This window comes from Suricata suricatta, chromosome 13 (genome assembly GCF_006229205.1).
Source record: "Suricata suricatta isolate VVHF042 chromosome 13, meerkat_22Aug2017_6uvM2_HiC, whole genome shotgun sequence".
NCBI classification, from domain to species: Eukaryota; Metazoa; Chordata; class Mammalia; order Carnivora; family Herpestidae; genus Suricata; species Suricata suricatta.
The window spans coordinates 10772787-10792764 of record NC_043712.1 but is presented as its reverse complement, the minus strand read 5'-3'; the positions used below and the strand labels follow the sequence as shown (position 1 = coordinate 10792764).

Sequence of the window (19978 nt, the reverse complement as noted above, 5' to 3'; positions counted from 1 at the left end):
TCTTGCTCAGATTATTTTACCATAATGTAAACCTTTAGAATCCTCAATTGATTTTTTTTTTTTTAAAGAATTTAGGTTACTTTAGTTGTGTGGGATTCTTTAAAGGGAATTATAAATTTGCATTCTAAAATAACCTGTCTGAGAAAGAATGTCACAAACTCACTTAAGCAACCACATCAGAGAAGTATATTATAGGAAAGAAGGCAGGGTTTACCCAGAGGTCAACTTTTATCCCTCCTATGTGAATGGAAAAACCATTAGAATAAACAATTACCTGACAACTCTTAAGAGCAACAATGGAATTCTCTGCAATCTCAGAACTTGATAACAGGTCTTCTACTACCACCTCAACTTTGTTTATTTTTGAAAGTCACAATGAGTTCATAAATCTTTTCTATATCATGGTACATCTTTTGACAAAGTGGAGTCTGGGCTATGTTATATCTAACTGTCCATTCTAAATGCTTTTCCTGCATCATTAACCACTTGGTATGACACTGACCAGATAATTAAGACAGGTTTGTTTAATATTCCTAATGAATGTCTCTATGATTATCCATTAATCAAAAGTAAACTTCAAAACCCGGCTGCTTAAAAATAAATCCCTTATACAGCCAGTTTACAATGTAATTATTACTACCTATCTGTTCCTGATCTGTGACTTCTTTTTAGTGCAGGTCAACTGTTTAAAATTTATAAAGATTTATGCTCATTTGACTATTGCCTGTATAAAATTCACTCCTACGTGTGTTATCTTGATAGAGGAAAAACCCTGATGAACAATTACCTAGTGATAGTTTTTCAGCGAAAAGGAAGAAAATATTTCTATGCAGAAATTGTAAGATTAATGAGAATTAAGTTCAACAGCAATCTCAAAGCAGAAAGGATTTTCTATGTTTGGTTTTCACTAATGTCTTGCAGACACACTGACCCAAAAGCCAAGTGGAAAGAATTGTTATTTTCCCTTTTCCTGGGGGTGGCTGCATTGTTCACTCATTCACTCAGTCAGCCAACCATTCAGTCAAGTCTGTACATACATATTGACAATCTACTGCTATGTTCTACGTAGAGTGTTAATTACAGAGATGCAGTGACAGAAAAATACTAATCCCTCTCAATATGGAAGGAGAAAGGAAATTAAACATGTTCACAAAATTAATTACAGAACTTAAACTACTGATGAGCCATTTCTTAGAAGGGTGTAGGGAGCCATGGAGCCTAAGGCCCAGGACCCAGCAGCATCTCAGCGCTGGGATCAGATGGACCTGACTGTGACGGCTGGCGGACGAGGGCCAAGTTACTTCAGCTCCCTGGGCTTCATTTCCTCTTAGAGCAGGGACAGCAACCACACCGCAAGCTGCCGTGAAGGCCGCATGATAACAAATACTGCCTGAACTGATCCGTGGTAGGTGTTGAATCCATACTAGCTCCTTTATCTCTTTCTTACGTTAACCGTTCTCTGAAGCTGTCCAGAGCAACAGGATTCTCTGGTGACAGAATTAAGTTTCATGTGCCAAAGTCCTTTCATCCTTTTCTTTGTCTATTCTCTTAAGTTCAGTATGTCCCTCCGAAGAGATAATCAATAAATGTTTACAGAACCTCCCATATTATAGGCACTGGAATCTTGGACTTCATTCCTGGCACCATTTCTAAGCCTCAAAAATTATGATGTCAATGGCACCTGCTAAGAAACTTGTGTGGTCAGATACACACTCCATGAAAGGAAAAGAAATGATCTTCACAACCAAAATTGTTGGCAAAAACCCAGAGAAAGACAAGCCCCAAGAAGTAGTGTGCCCTAACCCTTAGCCACAACACAAGACCTCAACAGGTTAAGACTATAATTGTAGGAAAGCGAAGAGAAGGGAAAGAAAAGGACCATCAAAAGCTGTATCTCTCCTGCACGAAGCATTGAACTTGGAACTATACATTCAAAGCTTCATTTGTTTCTCCCCGCCTTTTTTAAAAAAAAATTACATAAGGACACCAAGGCTCAGAGAATAGATGTAAGTAGTCCAAGGTCCCTGAGTGGTGGGGCCGTGTCTGGCTGTCTCCACAACCCATGTTCCTTCTACTACTGCAGACTCTGTATATTAACAACCCCGTGCTTACTGCTTGTTTCAATCTGCAATGCACCAATTTAGTCATTTTACATTAATCCTTGAAAAATCACCAAGAGATTAAAATGCAAATTTCAACATGGCTAGAGCTCAATACTGACTCTGTGTCAAAAATCACACAAATTGGTCCTACAAAAGTTCAGATTCTCCTTAGAGGAAAAGCTTTCCTGCTTCGCTTCATATTTGAGATATGAAAAATAATTTTTTTCTCTTTCCTCATGAATATCAAAAGTCAACTGCAGGGAGGCAGGCGGGTGCAATGAAAACAAAATGGCTGGTTTCCTTACCAACCTCAGTCACTACACTTAGGTTCAGACGTTGGGCTGGTAACCTCAGGTCTGTGAGCCCCAGGTCCCTACATATAAATGGGGCTCACGTCTACCTCTCACAGAGGACCTGTAAGGATTTAAATGGAACCATGTATGTTAGGAGTCTGGCAGATTGTTTTTATTATTCCGCTTAGAAACAAACAAGGCCAGCCTTTTACCGATTTGCACAGGAGGATTTAGGGAACATGGGTCATACACAGGGAATTGGTTCATTAGTGGCAAAACCAGCAGAGGGAATGCAAATTTTTGTTTTTTTAACGGTGGGGGCAGTGCAGACAGGAGTTGGCGCTGAGGCTATGAAGAAGACAGGTTTGCTTTTTTCCTCCTAGTTCTAATCATGGTTATAGCAATTTTGAAAATTAAGAAATTATCAGAACTATCGGGTACCGTAAATTTAAGTTAAGGAATTCTCAGTCTTTAAAATTAAAAAACTTAAAATAATGAACTCGCCTAGGCAATGATTGCTATAACATTATTTATAATAGCAAGACATTAGAAACTACCTCTATTAGTAGGAGAGGCACAGTTAAAACACTGTAGGGATTTCCAGTAAAATACAGATTAAACTCATGTACTTGTCTTTTCTCTCTGATACCATTCCTTCCCAATAATCGCCTCCCCCCAGGAAAAGTCACAGTGAAACAATTTTAAAAGACGTAAACCCCAAAGAACAGGAGAAAAGACATTCTTGGAAGAGAGAGATCAGATTTTTAGAAGCCAGAAAGCAGATGTTACTAAAGAAATGGTTCTCAAGCTGGGTTATTCACCCCCAAGGGACACGTGGCAATGTCTGGAGACATTTCGGCCCCCACAGTTGGAGGGACATGTGCTGCCATCTTATAGTGAGTAGATCATGCTGCGAACAGTGAGAACGCTGACGCCCCACAACGCACAAGACCATCCCGCACAACAGAATTATCTGGCCCAATGCACCAACAGCACCAACTGAGGTTGCAAAACTCAAGGAGATGACTTGGCAGTCCACAAAAGGCTGAACAAGAAAGCTGGGACAGAGGGACAGGGTTCAAGCTCAAGTTCAACTCAGGCCACAGAACTCCCAAATGGTTCAGGAGGTAGAGACATTCAGAACCTCTGAAGGTTGGAAAAAGAGTGTCAGTAAAAAGATTCTTCTCTCCCAGCTCACTCTGCTAGTCAGCTGGTTTTCTGATACCCCTCCAGCAGAAGAAATGTTTACCTTCTGGAGGCACTGAACCAGAAAGGCTTGGGGACACCAGGTATAGTTAAGGACAGAGGATAAAGAATTAAATAAAAAACCGAAGGGGGGCTTAAAGAACACATGCTAAATGTTGATATCTCATAACTCACCACCCCCCTCAGCTTCCCGAATGCTGGTACGTGAAGCTTATGCTCACCGGCGAGAACAAAACTCAGTGGTTCTGAAGAAAAGATTCTGATACGGACCTTGGAGAGCTCCTCTGTAGACCCCCCTAAGTAACCAGGCCTCTGGTCCATCATCTGCTATAAAGGCTATGAGGTCACAAGCCCCATTTGTGAACACAGACCTTCCACTTACTTTTTTAGTGCCTCAGTCTAAACAGGGCTGGACAGCCACTTGAGGAAAGCCTCTACAATCAAAGATACAGAACGAAACAGAAGAGGGAAAACATTGAGAAAGAAAACATGCAAGAAGAATAATTTTAAAAATCTATACACAGTAGTGCCAAAGAGAGGAGAAAAAAAATATTGCACTCATGAAAACAAAATGCCATTAAACAATGAGTAACTTAAGAAGTGGGGAAAAAGGACCATCAAAAGCCATCTCTCTCTTGTGCCAAGCACTGAACTTGGAACGTTAAAATCAATTCTTCATGATATCAACAATGATAGCACAAGAAATTCAACAGGGAGGAAAGATTTGTTGGAAAAAGTAGAAGGAAAACTAAAAAGAGAGCGATGGTAAATAGAAAAGAAAATTAGATGATCAACACAAAAGTTGAACACCCTACCATAGAGGCCCCAGAGAAAGAGAAAAAGAAAGAAGAATTTTTTTGAAGAAATAACATGACATTTCCCTGCTCTAAAGGACATGAGTTTCCAGACTGAATAAGCCCACCAAGTACCCAGCACAGCCGATGAAAAGGACACAGAGCAAAGCAAATCGCTGTATAACTTCAGAACACCAGAGACAAATAAAGGTTCCTAAAAAATAAACCAGGAATCAGAAAGGCTTACAACCTCCAAGTTTCAACAGGAAAACCAGAAGTCAAAACAGAGTTCCGTCTTCAAAATTCTGAAGGCAAATTTCCAACTCTATCCAGAGTAGGATAGTCAGTTTCAGTGATGGTAAGTCTCAAAATGTTGCCCCCAACACAATACTTTCTCAGGAAACTACTGGAGAACGTTTCACCAGAAGAAGGGAATAAAATAAAGAGGAAGATGTGAAATCCAGAAACTCTTAATTGACAAAAAGTTGTACATGAAAGGAAATGCAATCATAGTTGAATGTCTCACTCCACATGCTTACTTGTAAACATTATGGACTTAAAAATTTTTTCTGAATATAGAGAAAAAATGGGAGAGGGAAAATATGTGAGTGAGAAAAAGTTATTTTCAGAGAAAGAGAGGGATTCGTTCAGAGATGGTAAAAAACCTAAACTCTCAACTTCCACAGAAAAATCAACAGGTGATATCTGAGACAGAAAAATTAAGATGTAGCAATATATACACATTAGTTTAAAACACAAATAGAAATACTACAATTGCTAAAAACTTGAAAGTAGCTGCCTCTGGGAAGTGGAAAGTAAGGAGAATTTGAAATTTTCATCAACAATTCTGTGGTACTATATGATTTTTTAAGCCATTAATATACATTACTTTCATAAGAAGAGTAATACCATTAAATTAAAAATTATTAAAAAAGGATGAAGTAAATCAATAAAACAGGTTTTAGAATACATTAAACTAAAAAAGTCAGTTGCAAAACAGTATGAATAGTATCACATTTATGTCTTAAAAAAGGTCTTACAACACACACAGGTACTCACATATATGATACTGCACATAACATAGAGAAAGACCTGAAAGGTCTGGAAGGACACACAAACTTAAGGAAGAATGCAACTGGGGGTAGGGGAGGGACAGTGGTAATCCGTTTTCTATATGTACTTCTTACTTGTCCAATGTTTTTATAACAAAGATACTTTGTAATGAATTTTAATGACATGGGAAGATGTCCATAATACATTGTCATAAAAAAAAAAAGTTGACATAAAGGTATATATGTGATATGATCCCATTGTGTTTTTTAGAATTATTTTTTAATGTATATTTACCTTTGAGAGAGAGAGAGGGAGACACCAAATCCAAAGCCTCTACGTTCTGAGTTGTCAGCCAGAACCTGATGTGGGGCTCCAACTCACGAACTGTAAGATCATGACCTGAGCCAAAGTTGGACGCTTAACCTACTGAACCACCCATGAGCCCCTCCCCACTATGTTTTTCAAATGTAGCTTCTATAATGGTTTTGTTTTATTTTTTTAATCAAAAGGACCCTTTTATCTCAAAGTGTTACCTAACTCCCAACTTAAATGACTAGAAATAAACGTGCTATAAATAAAGCAGGAGCAGGCACCTGTGCTCTGGCCAGCCAGTCATCTGCCTCCCCCAGGCCATCCAGGGTCCTACAGAAACCTTGGGGCTCTAGGCCGCACACTATGAAAACTAGTACTATTGTAAAGAGGAAAGAAAGGAAAACTTGAAGAGTGACTTTCTCTGAGATATGGGATTACAAGTGATTTTTTCTTTTGCTTTTGTATAATACACATGCATACATACCTTTTCTCTAACTTGGAGCAGTTTACATAATACCATAATATCTGTTCCTTAACATGCCTATACACAACCTAAACCTGGCACAATTGGCACAGCAGGGTTTAGAGATGGTCAAAAGAGCTTCATTAATCTTTTCAAGTTATGGTTCTATATTCACATTTCCTGTTTCTTAGGTTGACTTCAATCACTTATATTTTCTTCTATAAAATTTTCTACTGCCTGTTCCAAATTTATTGCATAATTTTACTTTAGTTTTCTTTTCAAAAATTCAGTTTTTAAAAAAGTCTTATTTTTCAATTCTACTTTAACAGAATTTTTTTACCTAAACTGTAATTCATTTTTCTAGTTTTGGCTTTTTTATTGCTATTCATTTTCTAGCTTCTTTAGCTAAAAGTCAAGTTCATTACTTTCTCAGTTTCTCATTTAAAATAAAAGCATTAGAAGCTATGAATTTCCCCGAGTGTAGTTTTAGCTGCATCCCTTAGGTTTTTGTTTAGTGTTCTTGTTGCCATTAATGTCTAAACGATACATAATTTTAATGTTTTATCCCCTTTGACTCAGCCATTATTTCAAGTAGGTAAATATTTTTTAATCTTTATTTATCACTAATTTCTAGTCTGATGTATTGCCGTAAAAGAAACTGGCTTGTAAGACTCTGAATTTTTCTCTTTAAAAGTTTTCAGTGTGATCTAAAACATACTCAATTTTTATGAATGTTTCATGGCATTTGAAAGTAATCCCGCAACAAATAGCCTTTTGCTATTTATCCATGATAAGACCCTACTCCTGCTATTCCACAGGACTTTTCTAGTTCTTTTTGGGTTCCTCCATTGTCTATTCCTTATTCACTGCTAAGTATCCATAATCATCTCCTTTATGTTGTGGAAATTCATGAAATTTTTTGGTTCAAGGCAGCTCCCTCTGGAACTATGTTTTATGGTTCTTTTCTCATTTCCATGGAATTTTTTGATAGATGAAAGGTAAAATTATGGGCTCAAAGTATAGCAGAGTATATGAAGGCTCAGTCTCTAGAACCAAAAAGACAAAGATTAGTTTGAACTCTACTCCTACCACTTATTTGCTGTAGAATCTTGAACATGTTAATTAAATTCTCAGGGCCTCTGTTCCCATACACAGAATAATAATTATGATAGTTAGCACCTAAGCTTGTGTACAGTGGTAAGTGAAAAAATGCAGGTAATCACTGAATACCTCATTTGACAAGCAGTAGTACCCAGTAATATTAGCTACTGTTGCTGAAATGGGAATGACAGTCCCAAGTTTATTACTTAATGTCAAACTAAAAGAAAACTGTTTTCCACCAGTGCCTGATCATATAGATAATAAACTTTATGGATATATTTGATAGTCCCAACCAATTAAGATGTTTATTGAAGGACAACCCTATAGTCTAATAACTTCACTAATAAAGCATGGTTACTTGTCATTTATGATTTGTTCTATAGACAACATTTAAAAGAATTTCCTTTCTGTGAATCTGAAGTAGTTATAAAGAAATATAGCACTTACTCCAGTACTTCAGTAATCAAATACCTACCCCAAAGAATGAAAAGCAGGGACTTGAACAGATGTTTATACACCAATGTTCTAGCAGCATTATTCCCAATAGCTGAAATGCAGAAACAACTCAAGCGTCCATCAATGGATAAACAAAATGGAGAAGGCTTGTTACAGCTACAATGGAATGTTAGTCTTAAAGAAGGAAGTTCTGATACATGCTACAATATGGATGAACCACAAAGGCATGGTGCTAAATGAAATAAGCGAGACACAAAAGGACAAATATTGTATGGTTCTATTTATAGGAGATACCTAATCAAATTCAGAGAGAGAGAGAGAGAAAGAATAGTGGTTGCCAGGGGATGAGAGGAGAAGGTAAATGGGGAGTTGATTTTTAATGGGTACACAGTTTCAGCTGGAAAAGAGGAAAAAGTCCTGGAGACACATGCTGATGTGACTGCACAACCATGTAAATATACATACACTAATGAAACGTATAAAGATGGTTAAAATGGTAAATTTGATATTATATAGATTTTGCCACAATTTTAAAAAGTAATCACCTACATGGTGGTGAATCTGTATTTAATTCTATATAGACTGTTTATTTTAAATGTTTGTTTATTTTGAGAGAGAGAGAGAGAGAGAGAATGACTTCCAAGCAGGACCTGCATTGTCAGTTTAGAGCCTGATGCAGGGCTCACTCCTATGAACCATGAGATCACAACCTAAGCCAAAATTAAGAGTCAGATACCCTAACGACTAAGCCACCCAGGTGCCCCTACACAGTACTATTTATAATCCAAGTAAAACATTTTGGAAATATGTCTAAAAGCTAGATACATAATTCAGCTTGTTCAGAAGGCAAACATTAACCTCTGCTCCCTTAGACTCAAGTTCACTGCTTGAAAATCTCTAAGAGGTGGGGCTGGGGTGGAGGGTCCTCACATTAACACCCACAAATATATTCTATAACTATCTTAAAAGTAAATATAAAAACATAATATAATTCTACTCAAGTAAACCTACCTGAATAAAGAAATCTTTACAGGAAAGTTCTTTATATAGAAGCATCTTTATAACAGAAAAACTAAATATACAACAGTAAGAGAAGGGCTAAGAAAACCACATAGCAAATGAAATACTATACAGTCAACAAATATGATTCTTATGAATGAGATAGACAAATGTTTATGTGATAGGTGATTTTAACTATGTGAAACCTACATTCCCAAATGAGTAGAACGAGACATCAACATGTTAATAGGTGATTACCTTTAAGAAGTATGAGTAATGATCCTTCTTTGACTTTACACTTTCTCTTCCTTTTAAATATTCTCTATTTGTCTTTGCTTTTGTAATGCATTATTTTTATAATGGGAAAATATACCCTTTCACTTTCTTTTAAAAGTAAGTAAGGGTGCCTGGGTGGCTATGTCAGCTAAGTGTCCTACTTTGGCTCAGGTCATAATCTCATGGTTTGTGAGTTTGAGCCCTGTGTCAGGCTCTGTGCTGACAGCTCAGAGCCTGTAATCTGCTTTGGATTCTGTGTCTCCCTCTCTGTTCTTCCCCAACTCATGTTCTGTTTCTCCTTCTCTCAAAAATAAATAAACATTAACAAAAAGAAAAGAGGGGCGCCTGGGTGGCTCAGTCAGTTAAGTGTCCGGCTTCGGCTCAGGTCATGATCTCACGGTTCGTGGGTTTGAGCCCCGCATCGGGCTCTGTGCTGACAGCTCAGAGCCTGGAGCCTCCTTCAGATTCTGCTTCAGATTCTGTGTCTTCCTCTCTCTCTGACCCTCCCCTGCTCAAACTGTCTCTCAAAAATAAATTTAAAAAAATTTTTTTTAAATTAAAAAAGAAAGAAAGTAAAAAACGAGAATAAAAACTCAATTTTTCTCCCCAAGTACTCACATTTTCAGGTATGCTGGGAAGCTCTCTGGTATCAGGCACAGTAAAATAAGAATGCTGGAAAACATAAAGCAAATGCTATTTATTTTTGTAAAAATATGCCACAAGCACATTATTCAGAAATCCGGCAAGGGATCTGAAGATAGTTCCCTACTCAACTGAGGAAAGGTATCACTCATAGGAAACCACTATAGAAAACTTTCCTTGGTTAATGCTGGATTTCAGCCAGACATGTTAAATCATCAGTTGGGTAGATGGAATTCTTTTCTATGAGAGATGAACCTCTTTAGGAGATAAAAATGAACAGCGCCACAAGGTCAAAGGCTAAATCCCCCCTCACTGTTGGCACATTTCTGAACACATGAAAGCTGCAGGCTTCATAATTTATTGTTCAATGAGGCAAGTGGACTCGAGGGACCAAGTATCACTAGGGTTCACTCAGCAACGGTCTTACCAACCAAACCTGCCATTTCATTTTAGCATCTGAGATTATATCCATATACAAGCTGTGGGCAAAATCTGCCCGGAAGGCCCAAGTGATGGTAAGGCCAGCTCTAACTGAAGGTCTGCTGCAATGAGACCACTGCAGATGGCTAACAGTGGAGGATTCTGTGCCCCATGCCTGCTCTGCAAATATGCCTCCTGACTTCCAGTGTAATCTCCAGTGAGGGGAGTGAGAGACTCAACGGAGCTGAAAGCCTGACCTGTTCAAAGAACTTTCAAGGAGGCAGCCCATGTATGTAACGAGCATATGTCCCTGAGTTAAATGACAACAGGCTGAACTGATGACACCTCCTCTGTGCTACTAAAGACTCGGAGGACAATGGCAAGCAGGACTGGAGAGGCTGGTGCTGGCCAATTAAAAATGGGACTGTGCGAAGGGCAGGAAAGGTCGCAGCAGAGAAGGTCAGCTTAGCCACGGCCAAAGTTCAAACCTGGACCCCCAAGTGACATTCAGGAAGTCCCTCCCCTCCATTCTTGGATAATTGCAAAATAAGTAGGTCTCAAGAAGAATGGGTTGTCTAGACTTCCTGAAATGAAAGGCTGGGCAACAACCATAGTAATGACAACAACAGCAGCAACAACAACAACAACAACAACAACAGTATGAGCTACTTGCCTGATAGTCAACAGACTGACTGTTGGATGCTGCTACATGGAAGGCTTTATGCCAGGGAGTTGTAGAAATATTATCTCTAATTTCTGTAGCAAATAAATTTTAAGATCGATATTATCTCCATGTTACAAATCGGTAAATTAAGGCTCAGGGCGCTAAGGGCAGACAGCTAGCAGGTAACAGCACCAGTCCGGAAAATGAGAGCTATTCTCTTCCCACTGTAACAGACTGCTTTACCTACATTTTTTACGAACAAATTATAGCTAAAGCCTCTTGAGGTAAACTAAAAGGCAGAAACAAAAATTATGAAAAGACCACTTTAAAAAAAGCCTCTCTGCACAGCAGCATTCCAAAAGCTGCCTGTCTGTGCCAAAATGCCACCTATGAAGTATTATAATAGAAATTATGTAGCATGAAAACTACTTAACAATTGGGGCACCTGGGTGGTTCAGTCAGTTGACTATCCAACTCTTGATCTTGGCTCAGGTCATGATCTCACGCTTTGGGAGTCAGAGCCCCAAGTCAGGCTCCTGTGATTCTCTCTCTCCCTCTCTTTCTCTGCTCCTCCCCTGCTCACAATCTCTCTCTCACACACACACACAAATAAATAAATAAGCATTAAAAAAACCTAGTTAACATCTGATTCAATTTACCAATGAGTTGTAAAATACAAGGTGCTATGAGATTCCAACTTCTATCCCAAATGGACAGAGAGGGAGTCCCAGAAATGTTCAGTAATGGACGTCCACACGGTAACGGACAACGCAATGGCCAGCACAGTGAGGGGGAAGGAACGACCACAGAGTCACCATTTAACAGTTATGTGATCTTAGGCAACTTCGCTTGATAGCTCAGAACTTCAGTTTTTGAACCTCTAAATGGGAATCCTAAGATCTACTTCACAACCGTTACGAAGAACGAATGTTATACCCATGAAGTGCCTAGCATTCTATAAATGACATTTTAATAGAAAGTTATTATTTCCTGACTGCTAGTTTGCATTTCTAGTTTTTCTCAGTCGCCTATACCAGACACAGAAGTATTCTCTTCTGACTAAAGACACAAAGCCCGAGATTGCCATTTTCCCACATTTCAGGCTTTATAAGTTGGATGTGACCAGCCCCTCAAAATCTGAAATGCAACATGGAGAGAAGATTTCCTCCCGAACAGGAAAGAAACAAATATCTGCCTTTACAGATGCAATGGATTGTAAATAGTGAGGCAACGCGATTCCAAAACCGAGGAGTCCCCAGGCTGTCCTTTGAGATTCTGTCTTGCTCCATCACCCATGAAATGCAGCGACCAGGGGGGGTCAGAAACATTCCTAGGAACCACTGGCACGAAACAGCTGTACCTCCTCCCCCCAACAGTTCCTTCTGCCCCCAGAATGGCTTGTCCTTGAGGTCTGGCAGCCACTCAGGGGAAGGAGTGGCCCTTCCTCCCTGGCAGCTGGTGACCCGGCCAGGCTACTCCACAGCTACCCGTCGGATGTCATTACAGGCTGAAGCGGAGAGATCAAGCTGCTTGAGGAAAAGGGACGGGGACAAAGGCAAGGTTGCTTAGCTATCTGGCAATGACCCGAACAGGTTTAAAGCTCATTTCTTCATCATCTTTTCCGGGCAAGCTTCCCTTCAAGAATTTCTCTAACAACGTTCCTTTCCTTCCTATGCTCTACTAGAATGAGCAGAAACCTCTAGAAGACCAGTTCTGTCTTTGCTCCCTTTCTTCTAACACTCATGGCCTAGTTGGCTTGGAAGTTAGCACGGAGTCTGGAAACCCCAGTCTTTTCACTTATTAACCACATAGCCTGGGGGTGGGGGGTTAAGTCCCTTTTCCTCTCTCAGCCTCATCTGTGAGACAAGAATGCTACTATCTGCTCTGTAGAGCTGTTTTGAGCATTAGAGATGCATACTTGGCAAAAATTAAGAACTTAGGAAATAGAAGATCTATTATTAGTTATTGGTAGTAATACTGCTTTCAATCTGATCATAAAAAACCCTGCAAGATATGCTCATTTTCCTTATGAGGGCAAATACACCAACCACAGAATATCAATAGTGTACCTGGTTCTAGTGAACCAAAAGACAAAACTTTCTATTATTTCAAAAGTAAATCTATTTACTTATCAGACTGCCCTGTCCATCTATTATGTAAAGAAAGGCAGACTGCCACACACAACACCTCGTTTGGATGTACCGAGACTCTCGGAAGCTTGACCACCCCGTGTTCTCCTGCAAATGGGCCTTGCGAGCTTGTTTGGAGATTCCTGCAGGACAGCACAGCTACTCCCATGCCCTTGACTGGAGAACGATCCTCCCTCCTCTATCAGGGGAAGGTCATCCTCTTCAACCAAGGGCACAACTTCAGGAGGGACGCACACAGAGAGGTGAGGGAGGCAGGGGATGGGCAAAATCGGCTGGATCCTGTCATTAGAGGGGTGACAGATGTTGCATCACACATCCAACACAACTCTTTAAACATTCAGATCCCACAATTAGGGGAAATAGCCCCTGGGTAATCAGTCAATAGCTGGCCAGTGGGGCTCCATCCGACAATTCTGATGAAGGTGGTGGCAAAGGTTTGACCTAGAGAATCAGAGAATTCCAGTAACTGCAGTATGAAAAAGAACCCCTACACCTCTTCTGATGTCTTATCTGACCAGTGAGGAGCTTGAGGCCCATGAGGTCAAAGGTTTTAATTAAGATCACTCAGGTCACCAGCAAAACCAGAGCTAGGACAGAAACGTCCCGGTACAGACGGGTGTCAGCCAAGCGCACCACACATCACATAATATGTATTTAAGAGTTTAAAGAAACAATTCTTACTGTGGGCCAGGAACCATGCTAGGCTCTCTCTGGACCTGTCCTTGAAGGGCATAGAGTCTAGTGGCAGAGACTAGAGAATGGATGTGGTATGACTGAACACTGCCAAGTGTACAAGATGCTCGGGGCCAGGAAGGAAACCTCGACTAAGGCTTGCAGGGAGAGGGAGGCAAGGGGAGGGAGGATTTCTCCGTAACTAAAATCCAAGGTGAGTTCTGAAGGATAAATGTGGGTTACTCTAGTGAAGAGGCGAGAGGCAGTGTTGGAGACTGAGGGACGACAGCACGAGCTTCAGCAAGGGGTCATGCACAGCAGCGCTGGGAGGAGAGTCGGAAAGCAAGAGGCAGGGAGCCCCAGGACGGGGCCGGAGGAGGCAGGTAGGGACCCGCCATCACATTCCCAGCCCAGCACCTGCCATCCAGGAGATGCCAGTGATGAGATGCCAACCAGGAAGAGGGGAGCATGGAAACATTTGGGGCCCATTCTTCATGGGATCCCAGAGAAAGAAAGAAATTTAACCCCCTGGCCTGTCTCGAGTCTAGAGGTTTCAGATGCACGACTGGGGAAGGTGCAGACAACAGAAGACAATCCTGTTCAGCTAACTCTATCTTACTGGTAATGATGAAACGGTTTCTCGGTGATTGTGAATTTTCTGCCCCCACTCACCACACTGAGATGAACAGACACTCCTGGGTCAGGAATGGGAAGTTTGTGCAGAGTTTCAAGAAGTTCATTCCACTGATTTTCCTGAAAGAAATAAAAAGCGTAAGTAACAAAAGCAAGGCTGGGGCCTTAGTCAGAGGCCTGCAGGAAGGTCTGACGGAGGGGGCTGGAGAGGTACTGGCCACAGCACAGAAATAGGCTTGATATTCAAGTAGGTTGGACAAAAGACACTGCTTATGGCTCAATACAAGAGCCAAATAGATCCTCCTACACCGAGTTTGACATTTTCTACTGAGTTAAGACACCTACCATGACCGCCTTTTATGGATCATATACCATAAGCTCTCAGCAAACCTACCCTCTCAACTCCATAGCAACAACTTTTAAATGCAAACAATCCCAGCTTACAGGGCGGGGGTGGTTGGGAGAAACAGCAATGACACTATAGATCTTGTCTTCATCATCATTACCCTCAATTAATTTTACTGAGTGCTCACTGGCTGTACTCAGCAGCATGCAATTACAGAAAGTTAAAATGAACTGCATATAGCAGGATGCAATATAGTATGGTGGCTGTGCATTTTAATTAGTGAAATGGAGCCCCAGAACGAAATACAAAGCCGTACAAATTATTCGATTGAGAACAGATCCACTTTTAAAATGCTCAAAAGAACACTGCTTACAGAATTATGCAAAAGCCATTTCTCCTGCCCCGTGGAAGTCTCTGTGCTGATGGAATAGTTTCAAGCTCACAGTTGTATCCATCTGTTATCTGTTTGATCCTCACAACCAACCCCACTTCACAGATTGAAAACTGAGGCTCTGGAGGGTGCAACAACCTGGCTCAAATCAGCCAGTTGGTAAGTTGCACAGCCAGGAGCCGCGTGCAGGTTTTCTGTGTTCAAGCCCCGAGGCCTCTCCGGGGCTCCACAGCCACTTTCGCAAGTAAACTTAAAGGAGAAGGAAACGAGGGTGAGTCCAGATTAAAAACCGGTTTCAGTCTAAACTCTGATAAATCGTTCAAGTCTCTCACAGAGAAACAAATGTGTGCACATGCGCACATGGTTACTTACTACTGCTCTGCAAAACAATCTCGAATGTACTGAGTAATTTTAAGACAGCAATTTTTTTATTTCCTGAACTATGTAGAAGTGAGTTGCTGACATGACGCCCCATCACCCATATATCCAAAGGACATTCTCCTGTATACCACAATCAATCTTTAAAATCAGGAAATTAACACTGATAGAACATTCTCATCTAATGTCAGATTCATCGAGTTTTATAACTGGGTCCATATGTCCTTGGTTAGCAAAATAACCCAGTTCAGAATCCCAGGTTGCCTTTAGTTGTTAGGATTCTCTTGTCTTCATCAGTCTGAAACAGTTTGAGTCTTTCTTAGATTTGTAAAGCAGTGAGAGTGAGTCCTGTCGTTTTGTGGAATAACTCTCAATGGTTTGATGTTTTCTATTGATTTAGACTTCAGTTTGCTCCATTACTGATGATGTTCCACTTTGATCATTTCATTAGTTCATCTCAAATCTCTACTATGAAAGTACTCGTTTTCCCTGTGTTTAGCAAGCACTTTGTGAAGTGATACTTTAGGTAAATACCGCATTCCTCATCAAACTGTTATGTACACACACACACACACGTAAGGACACACGGTTTCCTATTTTATTCAATGACGGCAATCCTTTGCTATCGCTATTTGTTTTGATGCTTGAAACTGTCCCAGGTCGGACCAGTGAAAACCCCTTATGTCTTGCAAGCTCACTTTTCTGTCTTTCTGATATGTCCCCATCACGTTTTGATCATTTCCTCTGAGCACTTTTAGGCACAAAAAGATATTCCAGGTTCATTTTATATTTTCCCTGCCCCATTCCTGGAATGAGGCATTTCTTCAGAGAGTTCTGGCTCGTTATTCAGAGACCACGATTTACACGCCAGGTGGGGTTAGAGCCAGAGAGTATACTACACACAGAGATCCACAAGATACACATCTCTATTGATTTCATGTATCGAAAGCCATTGGTTAATAATAATGGGTCTAATTCCAGTCCAACAAAGGAATCCTTCTAGTTTCCTACCTCTTCATAGTTCTAACTAAATTCCGCAGAAGTAAAAAAAAAAAAAAACAGTCCTATTTTCTTAATACGTTTACTTATTTGTATGTAACCTATCTTTTATGGCTGACCCTTTCCACCCAGATCCCTGCATGAATATGGACATCCAGTGGTAGGCCACCAATGTTCACTCTTTCCCAACAAAAATGCCCTCTCTACCCTGGGCTCCAACCCTCCAGTGCTGGGCCACTGCCGTCCCTTTCCCTTGTGGATCCCCTCTAGATCCTCCTAGTGTTCGGATATCTGGTCCCAAGCCACTGCCACTACTACCTCACATAATCAACTCATCCCTCAGGCTCCAACTCATCCTCAGCCAGGCTACTCTCTGGCACAGATGCCCTCTTCAACCCCTGCCAACTCTTCCACAGGGATGCCCTCCGGGCCCCATTCATAGTCTGATAACCATAAAGGGTCAGCGACAGACACCCTCATCATGTCACTTAGGTTCCAACACTCCACTCTGAAACATCATGGTTGCTGCCAACCCAAGCCCCCCTCCAGTTAAAGTGAACTCTCCAGTGACTTTTGGATTTGGGGAGGGAATTCTGTTCTTTCAATAAAAGCTCTTCCCTCCTGTTCTAATCTGCTGACCCACGCCTTGCCAATAAGTAAGCCAGTTGTACGCAGATTCCCTTTCACCTGCATCATAATTCCTTTAATCAGAAAGAATTTAATAGAAAGAGTACTGGGTACAGTGGAAAGAGACTCCACTAAAACACATCACTGATCTCAACTCTTCACTCCGAGAGGCAGGGTCCTTCCTGGGGCAATGGCCCAGCGGACAGGTACACCAATTTTACAGGGTAGTAATCCTATCCCATCTACACATGGGTTGTGCAAACCCAAACTTTCCTGTATCACAAGACATGTTTTTAAAAGTTTGCTATGTTTTGTTTTAATTGACTGGAGCATAAATATGGAAGAAAAAAATACATGAGTAGGTCTCCAATTCAAAGACTGCCATGAGCTTCCATGTGACACACTTCTATTTACTAAAGACATCCTTCAAATGTGAGTGAAAACCTGAATGTTTGAGTGAAATGACTTGTGAACAGAACAGACCCAACCAAGATGGCCTCTGAATTCATTCATTAAAGAACAAATCACCTCCTTCGTGACAGATTTCCCTGATACCTAAGCACCCTGTCAGAGTCATTTCTATTAGTTATTCCTGCCGCTTACTGTGGCCTCTGGAATGCACTGCTGGTGAGTAAATCTAAGTTGAAGGGAAGATTTAGCGATTATACACATAATTTCTCCTTTTCCTCCATAGCAGCATTTCCTAAAGTATGTTCCAGGCAATACGAGCATCTCAGAATATTATTCTTTGTCATGGAAGAAAAAGGTTTTGCAGGACCTTCTTAGAAGCACCTGGACGTGAATCTTAAGGAGCCAAAAATGAAACACCGCTTTCCCTCTCCCCAGCCACGATGTGACTGAACCACGGCACCATTTTGTATCGAGCAGTTCTCAGAACTTAAATGTTCTTGGGAAGCGTGAGGGGAAAAAAATTTTCTGTAGCACTGTAATAACATATCACCAATTAAAAATCTTACGCCATTTACAAAAAGTAATATACAAAAAGTTAGATATACGGACAAATATCCAACTCACAGGAAACCAAAGAAATGCAACTGAAACAGTGAGACTGTTCACATATCAGATAGACAGTGAATTCGACCAATGATACTGGTGAGAGTCTGGGGAGCCAGGCACTCCAGAATGCTGGCAGCAAAGGGTATCTTTTAAGAAAACGGTACAATTCTTTTGGAGAACAGTTTGGTAAAATATTTTTTAAAGGTCTGTGTCTACTGCCCTTAAAATGACCCATCTGAGACTCTCCTCTTAAGGAAATAATCCAAAATGAAGAAAACGCTTTATGCTCAAAGATGCTCATGGCTCTACTTATGTGGGGGTAGGAGGAGGGAATCCCAAATAATAAAAACTCCCAACAATGGGGAAATGCCTCCAAGGACCATGATAAAGTGCTATGCAGCCATGAAAAATATTCACAGTGTTTCTACGAGCATGGGGAAAACGCTTCTGTTACCACAGCACCTGAAAAATGGGAGCTATGAAAGTCTATAGCTCCAGCTGACCCTTGACATCCGTGGAAGACATTTCGGCCTACCATTTCTTCCAGAAGTACAAGAAGGTGGAGATAACTTTTTAAGTAAGTTCCAGACCCTTAAAAAAGTTATTGAAAGAGCACAGCAAAGCCTTATTGAAATGGGAACTTGGGACAGGTGGCTAGGTCACTTGCCAGTTAAGTAGTTTATTCACAGATCCGAGCCCTGCAGCATGGCACGGGCAATTCTAATGTGTGCCTCAGCAAAATTATAATTTAATACATGTCACGAACTTTCAGGGCTGCTTGGGAATATCAGATAATGTGAGTATTAGCTCTGAATGCTAAGGGTCTGTTTATTTTTTCTTTCACTCAAAAAGCAAAGGAAGAAAACATCTCCAAATATGAGCGATTCTTATTTTAGCAGGGGGAGAACAGGGGGACATATTAGGAGTGATTTTCTCTTCTGAGTTCCCGAATTTCTCAAACTTTCTATAAGGGGCATTCGTGACTTTTTTGGTAAACATTTTGGTGAGAAATAAGGGATGTATTACCTTAATAATCAAAATGCTACTTACTTGCTAAAAAGAAGAAAATACAAGGTAAATACCTGGCCTTTGGTCGTGTAATCCGCCAAGATGTTAAGCAGCTTATAAAACACTTCGAACCAGGGGAGATAGCTGGGGAGAGAAGGGCAGAAACACGAACTATTAGTATGCAGGTCAAAAACTTTAACCAGGGGCTAATGCAAAACGGGTGCATTTCAGATTTTCCTCTACATCCTGAAGAGGCTTCCTGTCATAGGCTCCTGGAAACACAGACCAGTAGAATGCTAATTATTTCTGGGATTTAAAAAAATTGTCTATGTAAGGTAGAGATTATTCCCATGCCTCAGAGCTAGAACAGGTTCAGAGAGAAGAAATTCAAAGCACACTCTACAATCAGGAACCATCTCTGAATAGGCCCCCACCACACTCACCCTTTCCAGAAAAGTCTCTATCAAGTACCTCGTGATTGGACACACTCAGCCACACAGGCATACACACGGCACTTCCCTGCTACTGTCTATGAGGTGTCCCAAAGGCCCCATGAGCCCAAAACCAGTCACAATGATACACCAGACATCCTACCTGTACTGCATACCCTCTATACTTACTGCAGGCCCAGGTCTAACTCTGTCCCCACTGCCCTCTGCTGGGTCCTCACTGTGCTGCTCTGAAGACAGTCTGGTCCTGACCTGACTCTGCCCTCCGTGGGGCTTCAAGAATGGTCTTTCTAAAATGCACGTCTAAGTGGCACGCTGACCCAGCTCCTGCAGTGGTGCCCTGTCACTTCTGGACTTCTTAGGTTGACCTTGGAGGCTCTTCGTGGTCAGGTCCTTGACGGTCTCTCTGGCTGCCCTCTCTACCTCCCCACGTGTGGCCTTCTCCTGCTCCAGCCTCCCTCTGAGAACGGACAGGCATTCTCGAGCCTGCCCGAGCTTGCAGACACTTGGCCCTCTCCTCCCTCTGA

General features: G+C 41.1%; 1 protein-coding gene across 2 annotated transcripts in view; it reads right to left on the bottom strand.

The window, feature by feature from the left end:
• DENND1A (DENN domain containing 1A) overlaps positions 1-19978 on the bottom strand; it is a 452638-nt gene that overhangs the window by 237773 nt on the left and 194887 nt on the right. For both annotated transcript variants that reach the window (XM_029920022.1, XM_029920020.1), the window contains exons 5-7: positions 19077-19146; positions 14276-14356; positions 9674-9727 (exon numbers count right to left, since the gene is read on the bottom strand). The gene's annotated coding sequence lies outside the window, so the exon portion shown is untranslated. The remainder of the gene's footprint in view (positions 1-9673; positions 9728-14275; positions 14357-19076; positions 19147-19978) is intronic.